Source organism: Trachemys scripta, chromosome 20 (assembly GCF_013100865.1).
Source record: "Trachemys scripta elegans isolate TJP31775 chromosome 20, CAS_Tse_1.0, whole genome shotgun sequence".
In the NCBI taxonomy this organism is placed as follows: Eukaryota; Metazoa; Chordata; order Testudines; family Emydidae; genus Trachemys; species Trachemys scripta.
The window spans coordinates 3,086,859-3,100,132 of NC_048317.1; the positions used below are offsets into that span (position 1 = coordinate 3,086,859).

The 13,274-nt window shown below is 51.5% G+C and overlaps 1 long non-coding RNA gene across 1 annotated transcript; it reads left to right on the top strand.

Annotated features, from left to right (window-relative positions):
- Window positions 1-372: 372 nt before the first annotated feature.
- LOC117868151 lies at window positions 373-8,198 on the top strand. The gene is made up of 3 exons (XR_004643575.1): window positions 373-466; window positions 1,952-2,097; window positions 7,976-8,198. It is a non-coding gene; the product is annotated as an uncharacterized LOC117868151 (long non-coding RNA).
- The last annotated feature ends 5,076 nt before the right edge of the window (window positions 8,199-13,274 follow it).

Below are 13,274 nucleotides of genomic sequence, written 5' to 3' on the forward strand. Positions count from 1 at the left end.
TTGGCTTTACAGTCGGTTTGATCTAAAGGTCAGTTTTACCACACATTGCAGAAAGGATGTCAGAGGGTTCCCATTAAATGAGGCCTGGCCCTGCCTCTTTCCTGAGCGTGAGAAGACTCCAAGTAGGCGAAAGGTGAAACAAAGTCGTTTTGTCATCATCCTTGTGGTTTCGTTGCTTGCAGTTTCTCATTATACTAGACACAACCTAATGTTAATTATTAAAAACACAGCCTGGCAACACGAGATTTAGCATTCCTAGAGTTTCAGGCCAGAATGGATGTTAGATCAACTAGTCTGACCTCCTTTAAATCCCACCCAGATAGCCCTGTACTGAGCCCAGTGACTAATTAGATCGAAGCATTTCAGCCGTCCAAAGACAGCACTGTGGTGTGCCAGAGGCAGAGAACAGGAGGGACTGAGGTACCACCAACGCCCGAGGCCCCTGCACTGGCAGGGAATTCATTAGGTGAGACATGCCCAGATAATCCAAGCAGGCGACCCAGGCCCCACGCTGCAGAGGAAGGTGAAAAACCCAACATCCCTGCCGAGCTGACCTGGGGGAAGATTCCTCCCCAACCCCAACGCTGCAGATCAGTAAGACCCTGAACATGTGAGCAAGACCCACCAGCCTGGAACAGAAAGGGGATTCTCTGTACCGCCTCAGAGCACAGGTCCTCACCCTGTCCTGTGTCCTGTCTTCAGCTGGGGATGAGGGAGCCTAGGGCAGTGGTCCCCAACCTTTTCAATGTGGCGGGCGCCTGACGACTAGCTGCCGAAGAGCGCGGCCACCGGACAAGCAGCTGCCGAAATGCCGCCGAGAAGCGGCAACGCGAAGAAGTGTCGCCGCCGAAATGCTGCTGAGAAGCAGCGGCATTTCGGCGGCGATGGTTCTTGACGTTGCCGCTTCTTGGTAGCATTTAGGCGGCGGGGTGCTCCCTTGTCAGTAGGCGGGCACAAATAGATGCCCTGGCGGGCGCCATGGCACCCACGGGCACCGCGTTGGGGAGCACTGGCCTAGGGAAATGGTGCTACAGGGAATAGTGACGTCGGCTCCAAGCTAATAACAATATGATGTGAAAAGGGACCCTGGGCTGCTGGAGGCTCTACATTTGGATGAAACACAAAAGCAAGGTCCTGTGCACTTGTTTGTTGACGAGCTGAGGCTCTCTGTGCTGGTTGCTGTGACAACCAGCTACTACTGCTATTTGGCAGGGTTACTCCTTTGGCGTGCGTGGTAGAGGGATGTGCTTGGGTGCGGAAGGACCCAGGGTCAAACGCGGCTGATGGATGGAGGATCCGGCACTAGCCGTAGGGTTGTGACTCAAGTTTAGGTGATTGCATTCTGCTGAAATTAAATCCCTCCTGCTGTTTCAGCTGGATACAATATTCTTTTCCCCATCCTGTCCAAAAACTGTTGGGTAGCGTTGCTTTGGCTGTAACGTGGTTGCCTTCAGTGGAGGGTGAAGTGACTCCTGATCACTTACACACACGTTTATCGGTACTGCCAGGGGTAGTCCAACTGGGTGATGGGATTAATCCCGGTGGGGAAGTTGAGTATGTGTAGAAGTGTTTGCAAGATCAAAGCCATAGCTTGTAAAGACCTTCCGGACGAAAGGAATGATACAAACGTCAGATGTTACTCATTATTCAGTAGAATTGGAAGATCCTGAAAGGATCACGGCAGTCATTACAATCCATTATTTCCTGCAGAGGGGGTGCAACTTCAAAGGCCATCTTTGCAAATGCAGTAAGGACCCACAGAGCCAAAAAGTGAGGAAGCTGGGCTTTGGGGGGAAAAATTCTGGTGGATAAGGAGCAATTTGGGAAGAGTTTAGAAAACAGTAATTTGGGGATGAGCGTGTGATTAGGCCGTTAGCCAATGGCTCCCTGCTGATGAGGCAGAAAAGAGACATTTCCATTAAAACTCTGGTTTGTTTTTTTTATTTTTTAGCTGGAAAGGAAATTCTGGAACCATCTGGGTTTGACAATGAACGTCAGCTTTATCTGCAGGAGGGAGGCTGGTCTTGCGGTCAATGCGCTAGAATTCCGGGAGTTTGAGCTCAACTGGCTCTGCACGAAGTCACAGTGTGATTTTGGGTGAGTCCCATGACTTCTCTGGGCTTCAGTTCCCCGTTTGTGAAATGGAGATAACGACACTTCCTTTGCCTCTCTTGCCTATTTAGATGGCAAGCACTTTGGGGCAAGGACTGTCCCTTGCTATGTGTATGTACAGCGCCTGGCACAACGGTAGGCACTACTAGCATATTAATAATGTCTAAGGTCTATTTCTTGCTGGTATGGTTGGACCGGTAAATCCACCTGCCACCCCCACTAGGTTGCCCTGTGGTGGGCAGGAGTTGGCATAGATTGTACTTCGCTCAAACCCCAGTGTCTGGATTTAATCATCCCAATCTATGCATTCGTCAGGCTCCTGCATGTCTCTCTTGTATTGGTGGGCTACCTGCTTCCTCCTGGCTTAAGAAACGTTTCTTCTCCTGTGACTATAACCACCAAGGTTACAGAGGAACACAGGTGGCTAAAGAGGAACACAGGTGGCTAAAAATAGCATTGTGCTTCCAGAAACCCTGCCCTGATTATCGGCATCATGAGCAGAATCTCCCGAGTACCGGCACTGCCGCCTGCCTTCACTCTTCGATCTAGGCTTCATTAAACCTCGGGAAGAGGTCCGAGGCCTGAGAGACAATCTGATACCCTGGCTCCGTGGCTGTCCCCTCTGCTTCCCCAGCCGTTCCCTTTGTTTCCATAGTAATTCCTCCAAATCCAAGTCACGTGACCTTCTCGGCTTCTTTTGTTGATTTCTTCTTTTCCTATTGTCATTTGTCTGTCCATTAATCCAACCACCATCTGTCCCTGGCAAACAAGAGGCGAGCCCAGGCCCCTGCCAGCATGGAGCCTGAACACTGGCCAGCCTCAAAAGTATTTCTCACTGTTTGCTCTTTACATCTGGACAACAGCTGAAATAGTGCTGTGGGGGCGGAGGGCGGCGGGGAGAGACAGAGCGAGGCCATTGCTTGGCTCTATGAAAGGAGCTCGGATTTGGCCACTTGGTCCTTCCCTAGGTTGGGGCGCAAAGAGCGAGTGTGGATAGGCCTTTGCATCTATTGGACCCTGAGCCGGGAACAGGTGTGTTTGTGTGTGTGTGGGTGGGGGGGGATGGGGGGCTATTGAAAGTGCCCAAGGGGTTGGATGGCGCAGGACTCAGGTGACAGAAGGTGCCTCTCGAGCAATAGTTTGCAGAGGAGGAAGCCAGGGAAGGAGCAGTGCCCCCATCTGAAGTGCACAGGCCCTTCCAGCATCTGCCCTTGTCCATGTGGGAAAGCAGGGAGGGCGTTCAGCTCACTTGGCCCCAGACAACAAAAGGAGATGGAGCACCACCCACCTGAATGCTCATCCTCCAGCAATGCCTTGCAGATCTCAGAGCATCTAGCTACTTTTGCCCTGCTCGGCTGGCAAATCCAGGGGCTCCACTGGGGAGCAACCTGATTCATTTGCCTAGGATCTGTCTGTACCACACTGCGGGGGTGGTGTGACTGCAGCACTTGTGGACACACCCAAGATAACTTTAATCTGTCTACCGATAGCAGCGAAGCTGCAGCAGGATGGACGTCAGTGCAGGCTAGCCTTGCAAGGAATCACCCAGGGTCCCAAGTGGGCTCGTGAAGCCCATGCTGCCATGACTTCACTGTGATCACAGCCAGCTAGATTAAAGCTGGCTCAGGCACGTCGTGCCACCATACATCTCAACTGCAGCGCTCCCTAGCAGCGCTCTCCGATGGAAACCAGCAAATGAAGCACTCCTGGATTAGGAAGCTGTGCTCGCTAGTGGTTAGAGCAGAGGACTCTGAGTTCGGACTCATGTTTATTCCCAGCTCTTTATAGCAGCATCTGTGGTCAGGGCAGGGAAGCGGCAGCCAGGACTCCTGGGTTCTTTCTCCAGCTCTGTCACTGCCCTACAGTGTGATGTTGGCTGAGTTGTCTCAACTCTTCCATTTGTTAAATGGAGGATAATGCCAGGATCACCCCCCACACCCGAGAGGTGGTTGGGGGGCTTCATTAATGTTTGTAAAGCATGTTGAGAACCGGTCCTCAGTGGGCTGGTATGAGTGGGGCTGTTTGAAAAGTAGGAATTCTTTTTTCTGCAAAAAAAACCCCAACAACAAATAGTTTTGTTCAAAATTTTCCCAAAAATTTTGGGGCGGGGAAAGAGCGAGGAAAAACCCAGCCTCCCACGTTTGTTCCTAGCCCGGGCCATGGAGCATGGGAATGCTGTGCAGTACCAGTGCATCTGGTCCTGGTGCAGGGCCGGCTCCAGGCACCAGCTTAACAAGCAGGTGCTTGGGGCGGCCAAGGGAGAGGGGCGGCACCTGCGGCAATTCGGGGGCGGCAGGTCCCTCACTCCCTCTGGGAGCGAAGGACCTGCCGCTGAACTGCCGCTGCCGATCGCGGCTTTTTTTTTTTTTTCCCCAATTGTCGCCACTGATCATGATTGCGGCTTTTTTTTTTTTTTTTTTTTTGCTTGGGGCAGCAGAAATGCTGGAGCCGGCCCTGTCCTGGTGTCCCCCTCTGTGAACAGTCCACAGAGAATACGGGTTTGTTACAGCCCCAGGCAAGGCGAGGTGCTCTGGTCACTGGAGACACCTGGAATGTTCCACGGCTCAGAAGCAGGGAGTGCTCCTGTCTCTCCCCCATTTCATTCGCGAGGAGCGGAGCAGGAAAAAGCCTTGTACAGAGCATGCGCAGAGGCCAGTGCTACATGCGGAGGCCTGTGTTTGTCACTAGCAGCCTGGCTTGAGCCCTTGGTCCCCCTTTAAACGTACCCCCTCCTCCCGTCCCACTCCCTAGGCTACATCCCCTTGCAAATAGCAGCGTTCCCAGTGCAAACAGTGCAGGGCAGCGCCCTCGGTCACAGTTAAGGACAGGGAGGCGAGCGTGCCGGATGCTGTCACTGACCCGCTGTTGCAGCAGAACCCCAGCCTGGGAGTGCTCCCCCATGGCCTCTGTGTTGCTGGGTTTGGCAAGAGCTTCCTGCCTGCTTACAAAAAACAAACCAGCTCTTCCTAGTTATTTAATGGCTCCAACGTGCTTGCCACGGTCCGGCGCTTAGACAGAACAGGCAGCGGGACGGCGCGGGGCTGTCAGGAGCTTTAACTTTGCGTCAGGATGAATCTCGGTCTCGGCACTGGGAACATGCTGTACCGTTTAGCACACAAGCTGGCAGCCTGGGCTTGCACAGTAACTTAGGCTGAGCGCTGTCCTGAGGGCAGAGAAACCACATGGGGAGGAGCAGCACATTGCACAGAGGTTGCACGTACACCCCTCGCAGCAGTCCCTGGGAAGTAGTCAGTGGGGCGTGGACATCCAGGACGGGGGCTCAAGGGGAGTAAGGGATGTGGGCAGGGCTGCTAACTCCCACGATTTTGTTATGAGTCTCAGATTTTCTTAAAGCCCCAGCTCCTGGAGTCAGATGATTATGGGAGAATCTCAGCTTCCATTTTTTCTATACAAGTTCGTTTCTAGCTCTTTTGGTTGCAGAGAAAAGCTTGGGGATGTGACCCTGAAAGGCTCAGCACCCAGAAGGCCTATAAACAACTCCCAAACTTCTTATTTGACATCTCTTGATTTTAAAATCCATCTCTTGGGTCTTGGGGGCCTGACTCGATCTTTGAATGTGGCGGGTGATAGTTCTGTGAACGTGAGATGCCACGTTTGGCTTTAAAAGTGTCAGTATGGCACAGTGGGTGGTACAGGGGGCTGGGAGCCAGGAACTGCTGAGCATCAAGGCTGGGTTTTCAAACGGGCCCACGTGACAAAGAACACGAGTCCCAGGGACTTTCCTGGTGCCTTGTGTGACCCAGTCATGTAAGGTATGTCTACATTGCAGACATACATTGTCTACATTGCAGCTGACCCGTGGCTGGCCTGGGTCAGCTGACTCAGGGTCATGGGGCTCGAGCTGCCATGCTCTAGACGTTCGGGCTTAGGCTGGAGCATGGGATCTGAGGCCCTGCAAGGGAGCAGGGTCCCACAGCTCGGGCTCCAGCCCTAGCCCTTGTGTCTCCACTGCAGTTTTATTGTCCCACAGCCCGAGCCCCTGGCACCTGAGTCAGCTGACCCGGCCCACCTGGCTGTGTCGCAGGTCTTTTGTCACAGTGGAGACATAGATTTAGGGGCGTCTGAAAATCCCAAGCTAAGCTCTCAGCTCTGGCACTGACTCACTGAGTGACCTTGGCAAGCAACATTACTCTGATATAGATCTATCTACTGTGACAGACCCAGACCAGTGGGGTACAGGAGTCTGGTAGAGGGCAAATACACTGGTCACTGGATGAGTAGTTTTCTGTTCCCTGAGTGACCAGAGCAGGGGCTGCACTAGAGTAATCAGGAACCTGCTAGAACCAGTTAAGGCAGGCAGGCTAATTAGGACACCTGGAGCCAATTAAGAAGAAGCTTCTAGAATCAATTAAGGCAGGCTAATCAGGGCACCTGGGTTTTAAAAGGAGCTCACTTCAGTTTGTGGTGCAAGTGTGAGGTGCTGGGAGTAAGAAGCTGAGAGTGAGAGGGTGTGCTGCTGGAGGACTGAGGCGCGCAAGCGTTATCAGACACCAGGAGGAAGGTCCTGTGGTGAGAATAAGGAAGGTCTTTGGAGGAGGCCATGGGGAAGAAGCCCAGGGAATTGTAGCTGTCATGCAGCTGTTACAGGAGGCACTATAGACAGCTGCAATCCACAGGGCCCTGGGCTGGAACCTGGAGTAGAGGGTGGGCCTCGGTTCCCCCCAAACCTCCCAATTGACCTGGACTGTGGGTTCTTCCAGAGGGGAAGGTCTCTGGGCTGTTCCCCAACCCACATGGTGAATCTCTGAGGCAAGAAAATCCACCAATAAGCGCAGGACCCACCAAGATAGAGGAGGAACTTTGTCACACTACCTACCTATCTATCCATCCACATAGTATTTAACTACCAAATTATGAGTCACATGACATTTGCCTGTAAAGGATGCTATTTTACATTGTGCCTTTCATTCAGGTAATTCTCTCTCTCTCTCTCTCTCTCTCTGCTTTCTCTCTCCCCATCTTTTCATTCTTCTCTCCTTCACTGCCTTTCCACAAAAGACCATTAGAGCATCTACCTACCCCCCAGGGAGTAGAACTCTGCAAATACTGCTAATGTTTTCCCCTGGATGAGGACTCAGTGGGAAGTGGTGTATATAGTGTGAATAAACTATTTACACTAAGAAAATACCCACAGATTTCTCTTCTGGGGAGGAGCTGACCTGCAGGGTTCCAACAGCCTCTACCACTCCACACAGGGACAATGTTATCATTAAATGAAAATCCCTGAACACACAGGTACTGATTAAGGCATTGCACGCAATAGGCTCCAGGAGTTACATGATCATCTCTGAATCTTTGCTCTCATTGGGGGGGAAAAAAATGTTTTGAGCCCTCAGGGATGCAAAGAAAAGTTTGAAAACACAACCCAAGCTCTGCCTGAATCTGCAGAGAGCCTGAAACAATAGTTCTGAAACGTGTGAACCACCCTGTTCATCTTAATGATGAAATGTGCTGCCACCCCAAAGAGAAGTAGGGCTATGGGGCGGTGGTGGGACCGCAGCGCGCATCAATGGTCCGTGTGTGTGTGTGTGTGTGTGTGTGTGCGTGCGCTAGTCAGACACTCATGCCTTGATTTCCAGTGACTGTTGGCAAGTAGATATGTTTCATGCCACCAGCACCAGCATCGCAGTGTCAGTGAGAACCAAGGAGCTATTTTACAAATGACTATTGCAGAAACCACTTTCTCGGGGCTGTGATTAGGGATATATGTTCTGTAATTTACTTTCTGTCCGGGTTTGATACGAGGATGGGTCCCACCGGTACTACTAAAGCCTTTTAAAGTAATAAGAGCATGCATGTGGAGAGCTTCGCTGAAGAAAGGTGTCAACTTGTTTGCTTGCAGGGACACCTGGCTTCTACATGTTAGTGGCTGTCACTTCTGAAGCAATTGCCCCGTCGTGCGATGAGAAGAGGGATTCCAAACTCCAGAGGTTAGATATGATGGGCAAGAGCCTCAGCTGGTATAAATGAGCCTAACTCCCTTGACTTCAGTGGCCCTCCATTCATACTCACTAGCCCTACATCTAGCCTGCTGCAGTGGGAGTCCCAGGGCCAGGCCAAGGAGTCAGAAATGGTTTGAGTGTGCATTGGATATTGGGAAGGACATTAAAGGGCTGGGCTTGGCGTCCCCTCCCTACCATCTGCTGGGACTGAACTTACTCCCAACGGCCGCAGGGCTGTCATGCAAGTGCAGCTCCTCAGAGTGGATGCAGGGGAAAAACGAGGGCAGAGAAAACAAAAGAGGTAGGAAGTAGAAAGGGGCAGGGAAACATGAAAGAGAGGCACAAGAAAGATGAGCAGGAAGGGATGGATGCCTGTCTTGTGTGCGGGAGAGGGGACAAGTTATGGAGTTTTTCAAGCTTTGTCCTCTTATTATTATTTTACAATTATTTTGAATACAAATGTCACCATCCCAGCACTCACTGGCAGCTCTACAATAACCATCTAGTCTGGACCACCGAGGGTCAGGGAGCGACCCCGCAAAGCTCAACGCTCCAGAGCCCCCGGCAATAACAAACTGATGCTCACAGCTCAGTGCTTCACAGCAACCTGACTCTAACCAGCCAAGCCGCATACCACCATCCACCCCACAGTAGCACCCCCCGGTGCACAACTCAGCGCCAGTTAGCACCCCGCCAATAATAAACCGGCGCATACAGCTCAGTGTGCATCAGCAACAGGGGGTGCACATGTGAAAGCTAAGAAGGAAAATTAATCTCTGTAAGGATCCCGGCTTATGTTTCCAAGTGGTTACATTTCTAGTATTGGAGAGAGAAAAATGATTATTTAAAAAAGACCTTTTATCTACAATCTGCCTCCCCACCACAGCTTTCGTGTGTGTGCGTGTGTCGGGGGGTGCGTCGAGGTGAGAACATTTACATTTTTAGGGAAACTGTTCACAAAAAAGTCTTTCTAATGGCAAATGTTGAAATTTGAAAACTTGTTGACTAGCTGTAGTGTTGAGTTCTGCCTCAGGTCCTGATACAGGAAGACATCTCTGTCCAGCGGAGCACAGGTGAGTCCCACTGCAATCAATGCCACTTAAGCACATGGATAAAGTTTGGCATGTGTTTAAGTGCTGCCCTGAATCGGGGCCTAAGATAGCAGATGGCTGTTCTCATTTGGTAATGAATGGTTAGAGTTGGTTTGAGCTACAGGTCCCCTGAGCCCCTGTATTTTTAATGTCAGCTTAATATTTTAAGCATCTTCTCACTCAGGCTTTGGTTGTGAGGTTTTTAAGCTGAGGTTGTGCCTTTATTAGTCGTGCTGCAGCAGACGGGCCTGGTTGGGGCCTGCTGTGGTTTCCAAGGCCCCCCACAACCCACCCTCACCCCTGTAACTGAATAACTGATTTCAAGCCGGTGACTAAGCAGGGACTGACGTGGGGCCTAGGCCTTGTAGGTGTGAAGTGGTTCTCGAGGGGCCACTGCAATGATCCTCTGCACCCTGAGAGAGCAAATCATTCCTCACCCCCCATCCCCTTTCTGCCCCCCCTCATTTCACATTAAGGGCCATCGTCCCCCTGAGCTGCAGGAATGAGGGACCGGAGTGGGGGAGAACTAAGAGGCCTCCCCAGTGCCGAGGAAACCAGGCAGCGCAGAGTTAAGTCAGGAAGCTAGAAATAATCATCATCATCATAATCATCGGAGCCTATGGAATGAGGAAGTTAAGGGCTGGGTACCTCGTCGTTTGTGAAGCTCTTGGCAAGCGCTATGGAAAACGGAGGCCTAGAGAAATGTCACAGCAGGCTAAGCTTGTTCGGAGAACCACACACGTGTATTTAAGCCATCAAGCCCGCCATTGTTCTCCCCTAATTATTCCCACTCCCTGAGTCTTACACCCCATAATTCAGGGAAGCTGAGTAATGGAAGAAACAACAACAGTTTTAATCTCTCAGTACCGGTGGTCTCCACCAACAAAAATACTTTCAAGAGCTCTGCGGTTGCAGCTTCCTCAATTTGGTGGGCAGTAAAAGGAGGGGAAGAAAAAAAGCCATTCACCTATTTGGGAAGTTTTTTTTTTAAAGGGGAGAGGAGGAATCTTCTTTCAGATGGAAGGAAAGAAGAATTAGGAAGAAGATGTGTTTGAAAGCCGGTCCAGGAGCCGCTGGATCCATTCTGAATGTGGTAACGAGATGTTATATCACAGACTTGGTTAGGCCATCGATGGGTGATTCGTGTTGTACCAGAAGCCATGATGCCTAGTGGTGATAGAAGAGGCCTGAGACTTCTGGGTTCTGTTTATCAACTCACTGGGTGATGTCTGCAAGCTGCTGAGCATCTCCGTGTCTCAGCTCATCCACGTGCAAAGCAGAGCTAATAATCCCTGTCTCACAGGCCTGCTGCCAGGATTAACTGGTGCTTGCGAAGCGCTCAGTGAGCTACTAGTGCCCAGCTATGTGCAAAGCGTGGTGATTGTGAGGCAGCTCGCTGTCCAGGAGAGCATGCCACTGGAGAGACATTTGCAAGAGCAAAGAATACATCACCCGCGCGACCACCAGTGGCGCGTTGTCTCCCTCTAGTGGCTCCCTCTGACAGACAGAGCTGGATAGAACTTCTTGGTCGAAACGTTTTTTGAGCTTTTCAACCGAAATGAAAATGTCCATTTCTGTAGAAATAAAACGAAACAATATGATTTTTTTTTAACCAAAAAATTCAGTTTTTCATCTTCCCACCCTGCTCCCAAGTGGACATTTTTCAATATAGAGGTTTTGGAGTCCACTGCTGCATTTGCCCTAATAAACCCAGTCCTTTTGGCTCAAGAAGCAGACGCTTGTGCTTTTAGATCCCCAGGTTCACTCCCCGCTGGCGACCCAAGGACACTGTTACAGACATCACTTTGGGTATGTCTACACTGCAATAAAACACCCATGAGTGGCCCAGGTCAGCTGATTCAGGCTCACGGGGGTCAGGATGCAGGGCTATACAATTGCAGTGTAGATGTTTGGGCTCAGACTGGACCCCAGGCTCTGGGACCCTCCCATCTCATGGGGTCTCAGAGCTCAGACTCCAGCCTGAGCCCAAATGTCTCCACTTGGAGCTTAAATAAAAGCAGAATCTCCTCCCTCCCCTCTGGCTTTTGGAATCTAAGTCCCACTGCAGCCCGCACCGTTTTCTGCAGCAACTTTGTGAAGGCACCTTAAATCCTTCGGGTTTGGTTCAGCTAGTGAGCCCCACGTTCCCTACTGGGAGAGCACTGCGCAGTTCTGGTGATGGCTCCACGGGTCGTTTGTTTCTGGAGCCCTGGGCTGCCGGCTGGCGCAGAGCACAAGTACAATGAGTCGGTGGTTTCAAACGAGGCTCTAGTCTAATTTAGCAACGTTTGCTGTCTGTGGCAAGGAGAGGCCCGGGAGTGGACTAGCAGGGGGCAGGACTGAGGTGCATTGGCAGTGTGTGTTTGGGGCCCAAGGATTGGAATAGCAGCGGGAGCTGCAGGGCGGGACTGAGGGGAGTTTGCAGAGCTGTGTATTTGGAATCCAGGGCTGGAGTAGCAGGGACTGCAGGCTGGCATGGAGGGCACTGGCAGTGCCGGGTGTCTGAGCACGGACAGTATGTGCCCACTTGAGGTCTGACACTATCTGCTGATGTCAGTCCCTGACTCTCTCACGCATTAAAAATTCACCCTCCAAAAGGAGAAAATTAAAGGAAACTATTTAACCCCCCGACCCCACTAACCTCTTTCAAACTCCTCTTCCTCTGGGCATAAAACCCAGGCCTGCCGCACTCATGCCTCCGCTCTCTCCCCCACACAATGGCCCAAACTTCAGCTGTGCAGCTCAGGGCTTTGCCTGCCAGCCAGCCAGGAAATGGCACGAACAAGAAGAGGGATGGTTGTAGCGTGGCGCTGCCTCCTGGGGCTGCCGAGCTGCCCTGAGAAGCTGCTGTGGCCACTGGAGTATCCTGGAGCTGCCCTCCTGGGATGTGACTGAGGCAGAGAACCTGTGTATCCAAGGCGGGGTGCAGATTGGAAGGGGGTACGAAGGGCAGGCAGCATGGTCTAGGGTTTAACACGGGATTGAGAGCCAGGCCTTTCTGTGCTGCAGTTTCCCTTTGCGACGTGGGGCCCATAACGTTGACATGTCCCACGTGGGCACCATGAGACCGACTGACTAATGTGCGTGATGTGCTTGGAAAACCACAGGTGATGCTGCAAGTGGGAGCGATTATTATTGCTGTCACCCTTGTGTTGACTTGGCTGGAATCTGGGCAGGGGAAGAGGAACTCTGGGGACAAATCCATGCCAAAACATCCCCCCGTTGCTAACGCTGGCTCAGCTCCCCTGGTGTTAGCAATGCTGGAGCCCTGGTGCGGATGGGGCAACTGGCTGCCACTGCCAGTTAGAGCTGGCCTGGCCCAGGCCAGGTGAGGGGGTGAAAATGCCAGAGCTCTGTCCCCACTAGAGCTGTGCTGGGGGAAAATTACCCTAAATGGGCCCAATTCACCCCGGAGCGCCTAGACCCCATGCTGGCCTGCTGCACATTGGTGAATGCCACGTTATGTCCTTCGCCATGTCCTATCCTTCATCTCTGCTTCCTCCGACCTTTCCTCCCCATTTGCTCTAAGCTCCTTCCTCTCCTGCCTTGGCCCCTCCCTGCTTTGTGCCGCCAACTGTTTTGCCTGATCTGCCTTCGCTTGTTTTATTTATTCACTCCTGTCCCCTCGTAACTCCTTGCAGATTCCTTTGTTTGGCTGTGCTGCAGAGCGTCCCAGCCATATTTATCTGCACAGACCCAGCCTGGGAAGGCAGTCTAGTTCTTTATTTATGTCCTTTCCCATTTTTCCCCATTTGATACTCGTAGCCCTTCCTTCAGCTAGGTTCCCTCACCGTGCAGCTCTGGAAAGTCACTTTTTGCCACTAGACTATTAAGATGTTATTGACCAGTCTCACCGCCTCTTTCTTTCTCTCTCGCTCTTTTCTTCCTTGGCTCTGCCTTTGCAACACATAAAACAAAATTAGTCCCACTGTATTCCTACTTGGCTTTCTGCGGATGCGGCCACTAACCTATAATAAATTTAAAATGACTGTTTTCCCTCCTGTTTGATGTTGCTGCTTTCCCAAACCCCTTGTAAAAAAAATATATGTGTGTGTGTGTGTGTGTATATATAAATAATGCAACAACTTGTCATACACAAAACCACATC